The following is an 8493-nucleotide window of genomic DNA, read 5'->3' on the forward strand; positions in this document are numbered from 1 at the left end:
GGATGTTTCAATCCACTGAACCTGGACTCTCCGACAAGACTGCATGGTTGATGGGGCTGCAACTGGCTGTTGTGCTGACCCCACAGTGACCAGCAACTGGCTCAAGACCAGCTATGTGCCCACGGGGCCAGCTGCATCCCACCAGCCATCTCTCCTGCGGAAACTTCCTCCTGAATTTTGGCTCTATTTTTACTCTAGGAAAATGGGTGGAGGTGTTTCTTATTCTGAAGAGACCTTTCCAGATGAAAGTGCATTTTAATCATTGTGAGCTCTCTGCTTAGAAATATGTCAAATTCACATTTGCTTAGTTCAAATTTATAATATCTGTATTCTGGGTCCAACAATTTAAAATCTCAAGTATTCATGACTCTAGTGTGAATCGTTATTCTAAAGCCCTATTTCATCTTTTTCAGGAATGCATTCTTAGTCCTCTTCATGTAAGCTGCTCATCTCAGGGGTAGGCTAGTCCTTCCAGGGCTTTCAGCTTTTTCCTCACTTTCCATAGTAGAGTGCAAGTTCCTGAGGCCCTTTAGGAGGCAGGTGTTGGGCTTTCCCTGGCTCTGAGCTCTGCCTCCCTGGCTGATGACTATGGTTTAGGAGGCTCGCACTTATTTGCTAGATATTCCCAGTTACACCTATCTCAGTCTCTCTGTCTCTGTCTCTGTCTCTGTCTCTGTCTCTGTCTCTGTCTCTCTCTCTCTCTCTCTCTCTCTCTCTCTCTCTCTCTTTCTCCCTCTGTCAAAATTCCCTTGATTTGGAAAGTAGCTTATTTTCCTTAACTTTCCCTGGGTGTATGGATTGTTCCCTGGCATCTGTTCACTAGTCTTTGCCACTTTCTAAGTCAACATGTCCTACCTTGAATCTCCCCTGCCCCTCAATGTCCCCCATGTCTTAAGGAAGAGGAAGCTTTCAGTCTTTTTCTATCTCAAGGACTCAGGCTCTCTCAATTCCTAAAACTCCATGCAATCATCTACTTCCCCAAGAGATTTTATTTTGGTCAATCTTCAATCCTCCGTGTTCTGGTTAAAGCGGCTCCAAGTTCTCTCCTCCCTAAGATTCCAATGTTCTGAGCTTCAAGGATCAAAGACAAAACACAAAAGTATCTCTGCATGTGGCCTAAATCAGTGACACTAATGTATTTAAAACACTTATTTCTCCTGCAAATCCAAGGAATGAGCAGGGGCTGATTTCACAGAAAATCTGAAAGTATAAGGGATATGTCAATCAAATAGAATTATTGCAGAGCAGAAATAAGTGCTGCAGAACAAAAAAAGCCAAATGCAATTAGGGAAGTAGATCACATACTTGGATAAAAGTAAGAAAAGAGTACAAGCATTCCATGGAGAAACGGTGCTTAAAATAGTGCAAGTTTTGGTGGCGGGCAGCCAGGCTTTCTTGATCCTTGTGAGCAAATGTGAGGCTGTGGGGAAACAGGTGTGGTCAGAAAGCAGGAGCACAGGGTGGTGCTGAGAGACTTAGACCAGGAAGGATCTCAGTCCAAGCCATCCTGCCCCCTTGCCCGACTCTGTGACTTAGATAGTTTATTCACCTCTGTACAGATAGATTCCTTTGATATTAATTGGAGGCTGTTTATCTTGCAGGATAAAAATTAAGCAGACAAATGGGAAGCACACCGAACATACTTGAAAGGTAATTAATAGTGAAAAACAGTTGAACAAGGACAGATGTTAGTGGAAGAGTAGAGAAAATGATTCATTTGCATTTCCTTTTTTCCCTGATTCCTGATGGTCCTTCGATCCAGGCTTCTGGATCCTGCTTGCCCCTCTGGGTTCTGTGGTTCAGTCTTCTGGTGGAAGTGGCTGTTTTGAATGTGAAACCACACCAATATTTTGGCTTTCTATGATCTCTCATAATTATCTTTCCCAGCAGGAGAAAGGAGAGGTTTGTGCTGTGAATCTTTGGTAGTTTCCCAGACAAACTATAAATGATATTTTTCCAACTGTGTCTTAATTGGCCAATGGATACCTGCAACTAGATCCAAATATGTTTTTAAAAAGGAATATGGGGTGGGCAGGTCTCTCCCAGGATTGTGCAAGACAGAATCATGGGCCCCTGTAGCAGGGCAGAGGTTCTGGACTAGTTTGTGGCATTGAGAAGTTAGCTCTTAATTAAGAAGTTATAAAAACCTAACTCCAGTGAAAGACTTACTTTGAAAGTATGGGGTTAGAAATCCACATAATAAAAATACTTAGTCCATAGATTTGCCAAGAAGATAATCTAATACATATAAAGCAACTTTCTCAGTGTCTGGCCTGTTCTAGAGTAGTTGTTAGAGAAACAATTACTAATACCTGAGAAACCACAGAATCTACACTGCCTTTGGAGAAAAGTGGCTTGTTTCTCCTTAGCTAGTCTTTGCACTTTAAATCACACATTTGTATCTATGAGAGAACAATATTAGCATTACTATTGGAGGTATTGAATATGCAGGTGAAAGGAATAGATTTTTAAACTTCTACTCTGTGTTGATATATCTCCATCTTGCTCTCCTTTGATGACAATGCTAAGAAGTACACCTCATATACCTCTTTGGTAGAGAAAGTGATTGAGCCAGGATTTCAACTCGTAAGAGAATGTGTGAAGATTATTCATCTTTATCCTATAAAGTGGCTGATATAGGCCTGATATACAGCATCCAGATGCTAGTTAAGGGTATTTTATACTAAGTTTCTTCTACTGAGGGGCAGTAGGTTTGTGAAAGATGAGAGCTCTGTGCCCTTCTCTGGGCTATGCATAGTCTCTCCACTTTCCTAGGCATTAGAAGGCATATGGCAGATACCCCAGTCTGGGTTATAGTTGTGGTTTTCTGAAAGAAACTTGCAGATCAGGGCTTCTGCCCCACCTTGCCAGCCTTATTTTCTCTATTATTCAGAAGCATTTGGTTGTCTCTCTGGTCCTCTGACAGATCCCCTATTTTTACCTTCAATTAGTGGACAACACCATCCCTGGGAAACTCCACCCCTTTCCAAAGATGGCTAAGTTCTTCTTTCTCTCTCCTGTGGCTCTGGGGTCACCAGGCTCTCTGGCTTCTTCTCATCTTGATTCTACAGAGGTTTAGGTGTTCTTGGACCTGGTAGGAAGTCATCATCCCATTCCTCACCAACACTGTGTCCTTGTCTAAGTCTCAATTTCACTGAGCCCTGAAGTGCCATACTGCTTCAGGAATGTCATTTGTGATTTACTAGAAGTCACCTCCTGACAAAATTGAAGGGGAAGTTCATTTTCCCACCCTTGTTTCCTGTTTGCAACAAGGAACTGGTTTCAGTATTCTCTAGTGTGCTGTGCTAGGGTCATTCATGGCCTTGCACCATTCTGCTTCCCAGATCTGGTTTCCCCAGTGGTGGAAACCCTGGGACTTCTGCCAACCTGCCCCCTCCATCACTCACGCTCTGCACACATGCATGCAATGCCTTGCTCCTTTTTACCTCCAAGACTTTCTGGCTTTGGAAAGACTTGCTAGTGTCTTAGAGTGGCTTTCACTGCCACTCACCTCCACCCATGTGCATATTTAGGATCCTAAAGTGAACTTACCCCTAAACATTTGAGCTTCTTCACCAGAAGTAGTTAGTAAGTAATCAACCAAGTCCATGGGGATTGCATGCAATGGGATGTAACAAGCCCATGAACCGTGATTAGCTCGCCTGGTTTTCCTGTTCACAGGAACAGGATGTCTGCAGTGAGCTGGCTGGCACAAGCAAGCTGTGCTGTTGTGAAATGGATTTGATTTTGCTCCCCTCTTATCAAATAAACAACAAAACATTTTCAGAGCAGTGAGCCTTTGAGCCACATCCTCACCACTCCCTTTGCTTTGTGGTTTGGTAAAACTGACGAGAGGTCAAGAACAAGAACCTGCTCCTTGTATGAGCTTCCTGACTGTGGGAGTTGTTCCAATACTTACGCTGCAGTTGTGTCATTGAGCTCATGGTTGGCAACTTTCAGCCTGCCTGGATTCATGGCAAACTGTGGTGACTGAACAAGCACTTCTAGGAAATGGTAACAGATTGTGAAAAACAGTATGAAGTGTAGTAATTAAATTAGCTGGTAACAGCAGGACTGTAACAGGTGAGAAGGAAAGAGAATCACAGGATTGTGAGTCCTACAGTGATGTAGATACAGGCTCCATGCAGCTCCAGGCAAGCACTTGTTTGGTGTTTAGGGATTAATGTGTGGGAAGAACATTGGCCTAACATGTTTAGGCCAATGTATGCATCAGAGCTGCTCTGCTCATCAGCAGGCAGATCCTGGGAAAATTGTCTTCTATGTTTCCTAGATTCTTTATGTAGAAGGCAAAGAGAATAATGTTGTATGTAAAAAAGTTATGTTAATGAAGCAAGCCAAACTGTACACCACCTACCAGAACACATGGTGCATAAGTGTTTTGCATTCTATGCAGTTTTGTTACCACCTGAATGGCAAGTTACCTGCGGGCACACAATGCCCTTGCTTTGCTTTCCCGACTCCTATGATCTGAGAGTTCCAGCCACAGATCCTGTCCTGCTCAGCTGATTATCAGCCTTGGTCCTGAAGTGTGTCTTGCATACTCACATGAATGAGGGGATCAGTAAGGATGTAGAGAAGCTTACAGATGGATGGACAATCTTATGATTGTATTTACAAGCTATGAGGTTTGGGGTAGGCAGTTGAACATTACCAAGCTTCTGTTGCCACACGTTTCACCAGTAGTTATCTTTAGAATTTTTGTGATAGTTTTATGAAATCTTGCTTATAAAGCCCCAACACAGTGGGGTGTCGATGGTACATGCAAGTGACAACTCATTGTCTTGTCACTCACACAGCATTTCCGTGCACCACAGTGCTCTCTGCTTGCTCTTGCATGTATCAGTGACTTTGGAGAAAACTGTTTTATCTCTCTAGGCTTGGGGGAGGAGCTAAATCATTAATAAGAGGCTTTTCCTTGAACCAATCTTGTTACAAGTATGCTGACCTGGGACCACGCTGATCATCTTGCCTAGAAATAAAGACAACCCAAAAGGAAGTTGATCAAGGAATAAAATGGGATATGCTCCTGACACAGTGTAGACAATGAACACTACTGAGTTTGGCATCAGGTTCTGTGAATTGAGCCTTTAAACCTTAGTTTGAGTGAGTTATTTTATATTGAGTTTCTGTAATTTACAGTCCAAAGTATTCTGGATAAGATTTGTACTTAAGGAAAGGAGCTACAAATTAAAGGAGCTGAGCAAGGAAGGACATCTTTTTGTTTTGTTTTTGCAAATGCTCTCCTAACTGTGATACCATTGAATCCGGCTGTTGTTCTTGTCCAACTTGCAGTAGGCAGGAATTCATGTGTTGCTACTTTACATTGCAAAAGAGGTCTTGCAGACATGGCATTGTTAAGGATCTAGACACAAAGATTATGCCATTGTTCTGATAGGAACAACGTGATTAGAAGGGTTCTCATAGGAGGGATATGGGGCATCAGTGTTAGAGCAAGTGTGATGGACAGAATCTGTGGGGATGAGATTGCTGGCTTCAAATATAGAAGGAAGAACATGGACAGCTTTTAGAAACCAGAAAGGGTCAGAAATGGAGTTTCCATTGAACTTCCAGAAAGAAGTTTGCCCAGATAAAACATTAATTTTAGCCCGGTCAACCCATTTTGGATATCTGAAGTACAGAAACACAAATTTGTGTTTCGTGAGCCACTGGATAATAATAATTAGTTATGGTGGCACTAAGAATCTGATACACAGATCATCAACCCAGTGCAAATCTTTCAGAACACATGAGTAATAACCATCAGTCATGGAGGACTGAACACCTGCACAGCAATGTGTAGAATTTCTCAGGTGTGGTTTCTTTGGAGTCCTCATAACAACTCCGGTTAGGGTATAGATAGGTCATTATCAGCATCTGTCTTCTCCCCATCCACTGTGGTACATCAGTTGATGGGCTCACACTGCTCAGCTTGTCTGTCACTTTGCCTGGAGCCCTAAGGAATAGGAAAAAAGTAGAATTAGTCTAAACAAACAGAAATGTGCCTAATTTAATGAAAATTCTGAGCACAGGGCATTTCCAGTGTTTATTAAATCAGTGGTTCAGTGATATCATTAAAGTATTATGTTGCCTTTGTCCTCAGCTGTCCCATCTAGATTTCAAGAAGTCCATGACAACTCCAAGCCCATCATATCTCCAGGCTTAACTGGAGGCAGAAAATGTAAGCTTCTCCTCCATTATATTTAGCTTTCATTAGCAAAGCATCTTTTCACTGTATTCCATCATCTACCATTTCTTTGTCTCTCTTTTTTTTTTTTGGCATGATTTCATTAGTCTTGCTCTTCCATAAAAAATACAGCTACCTTTACATGGAACTAAAAGTATACTTTGGTTTCCCAGAGCATTACCAACCTTCCACTGCCCATTTTGAAAAACACTGGCACTGAGGTATCACCATTCACTGCTTTAGTTTGCATTTGTATTCATTACATGCACAGTGAAAATATGTGCATCTATAATCAAATGACTATGACATATTCAAAGGCAATCATGCCTGAGAAGCAACTGTGCATTCAAATGCATAGTATTTTATTATACATTATTTTTATTTGTCCATTTTGCTATAGTTATGACAGTAAATATACACATACGTATGAGGTAAATTGTGTTTTAAAATTCAGATAATAAAGGAGCATCATGAAATACTTGCTATAGAAAGAGATTAAGGATCACTGCAACAACTCTTCATTTGGTTTAGCATTTTGAGAATGCATTGTATTTTTTTTTATCAGTACCAGGAATTGAACTCACAACCATATGCTTCCAAGGCAGGCACTTATGCCACTGAACTAAATCCCCAGCCCTTGTTTTTTTTTTTTTTTTTTTTTTTTTTTTTTTTTTTTTTTACAAACATGCTTCTGTTCAGAATGCCCTTTCCTGCTTGACTGACTGATAAGTTACTTCTTGTTCATTTGCCCAAAAGGACTGAACTCTATCTTGACTGTGCTGTGTTTTCTGACATAGCTATGTGGGTTCTTACATTTTAAGACTTGTCATATGAGAGCAAAATAATGTGTGAATGCCATCTCTCTATGGTTTCCCTATGGCTTGCTGTCACAAAAACATAGTGGCTGCAAACAGCACCAAACTCATTGTCTTATAGTTGGGTAGCTCACAAGTCTGAACTGGACTAAAATTAAGATGTTCTCAGACTCAATTCCTAAATTTCTAAGAGAGAACTCATTTTCTTCCCCTGCATTGTCCAGCTTCAATATTCCTTGGGCAGTGGCTATTCCACTATCTCTAAACCCAACCAGCTTGGTATGTACTTTGTACTTTTTCCATAGTCATTATTTCCTCTTTTTCTCTACTCTCTCTTTTTTCAATTCAGGACTCTTGTGATTAAAATGGACCCACCTTGATAATTTGGGCTACTTATACTTTCTCTTTTTGTTGGTGGGAGGTTGACAGGAATCAAACTCAGGACCTTGTTCTTGCCAGGCTAGTGCTGCACTACTGAGCTGAAGTTCCAGCCCTTACTTTTAATTTCATCTTCAGGCTTCACTTCCATTGTCATGGGACTAGTACACTCCGGGGTTCCAGCAATTAAAACGTGGGATCTTTGGAGGTCATTATTTTGCCTACCACAATCTACCTCTCTCTATGGGGACTTCTTCATAGATGAGATTATTTTAATTAATCTGTGCACTCCCAGCATGTGTCACAGTCCCTGACAGGTAGGAGATGACACACAATATATCTAAATAGGCAAATAAATGCATGAAGATTGCAATAAATGTTATGGCATGAAAGTAGAGATTTCAAGAGTTATCCTGGATTACAATAGGTTGATGAGGGTCTTGAGAGATGAGTAGTATCTGATGAAATACACATAGTAAAATGTTAATTAAATAATTTTAGTGCTGAGAATATGGGTGTTCATAGTTAAATATTTTCAAGTTTTCTATAGGCTTGAAACTTTTAATAATAAAGTTTTTGGGGAAATATCAATCCCAATCTCAGCATACCAATCCAACTCCGTAACTAGTTGTCGAAGGGATAAATTAGTGGAACCCTGCTTGCCAAGTAGCCATGAGATTAACATGGAGAAGACAATTGTACTTCAGTTATTTCCTATGTGCTATGGGCCAGGCCCTGGGCTACTAGGTATCCAAGGTAAATCAGCGGACAAATACTCAGCACAGGCTATCCCTCTAGTTGTTAGGAAGATCTATGGACACACAGCTCTCCTCTATTCCATTCTCCAAGGAAACAAAGCTCTATCTGATTCAGGATGCACAATGGAGCCAGAAGATGGTGTACACTCATACTTGAGTCCACTCATGGCTCCCCCTCCTGCCTGTCAGATTAAAGATAAAGTCTTTATCTTTGCCTGAAGAAAGCCACATTTGACAGGAAGAGTGAGAATGGGTGCTTTAGACAAGTTCTGCTCTTTATATAGGGTGTTTTAATCATGGTAAAATGCCTAATAATTACGAGTGAAAGGAGGAAAAG

This window comes from Cavia porcellus, unplaced genomic scaffold (genome assembly GCF_034190915.1).
Source record: "Cavia porcellus strain 051 isolate PalLab524CR breed Dunkin Hartley unplaced genomic scaffold, mCavPor4.1 scaffold_1, whole genome shotgun sequence".
NCBI lineage: Eukaryota > Metazoa > Chordata > Mammalia > Rodentia > Caviidae > Cavia > Cavia porcellus.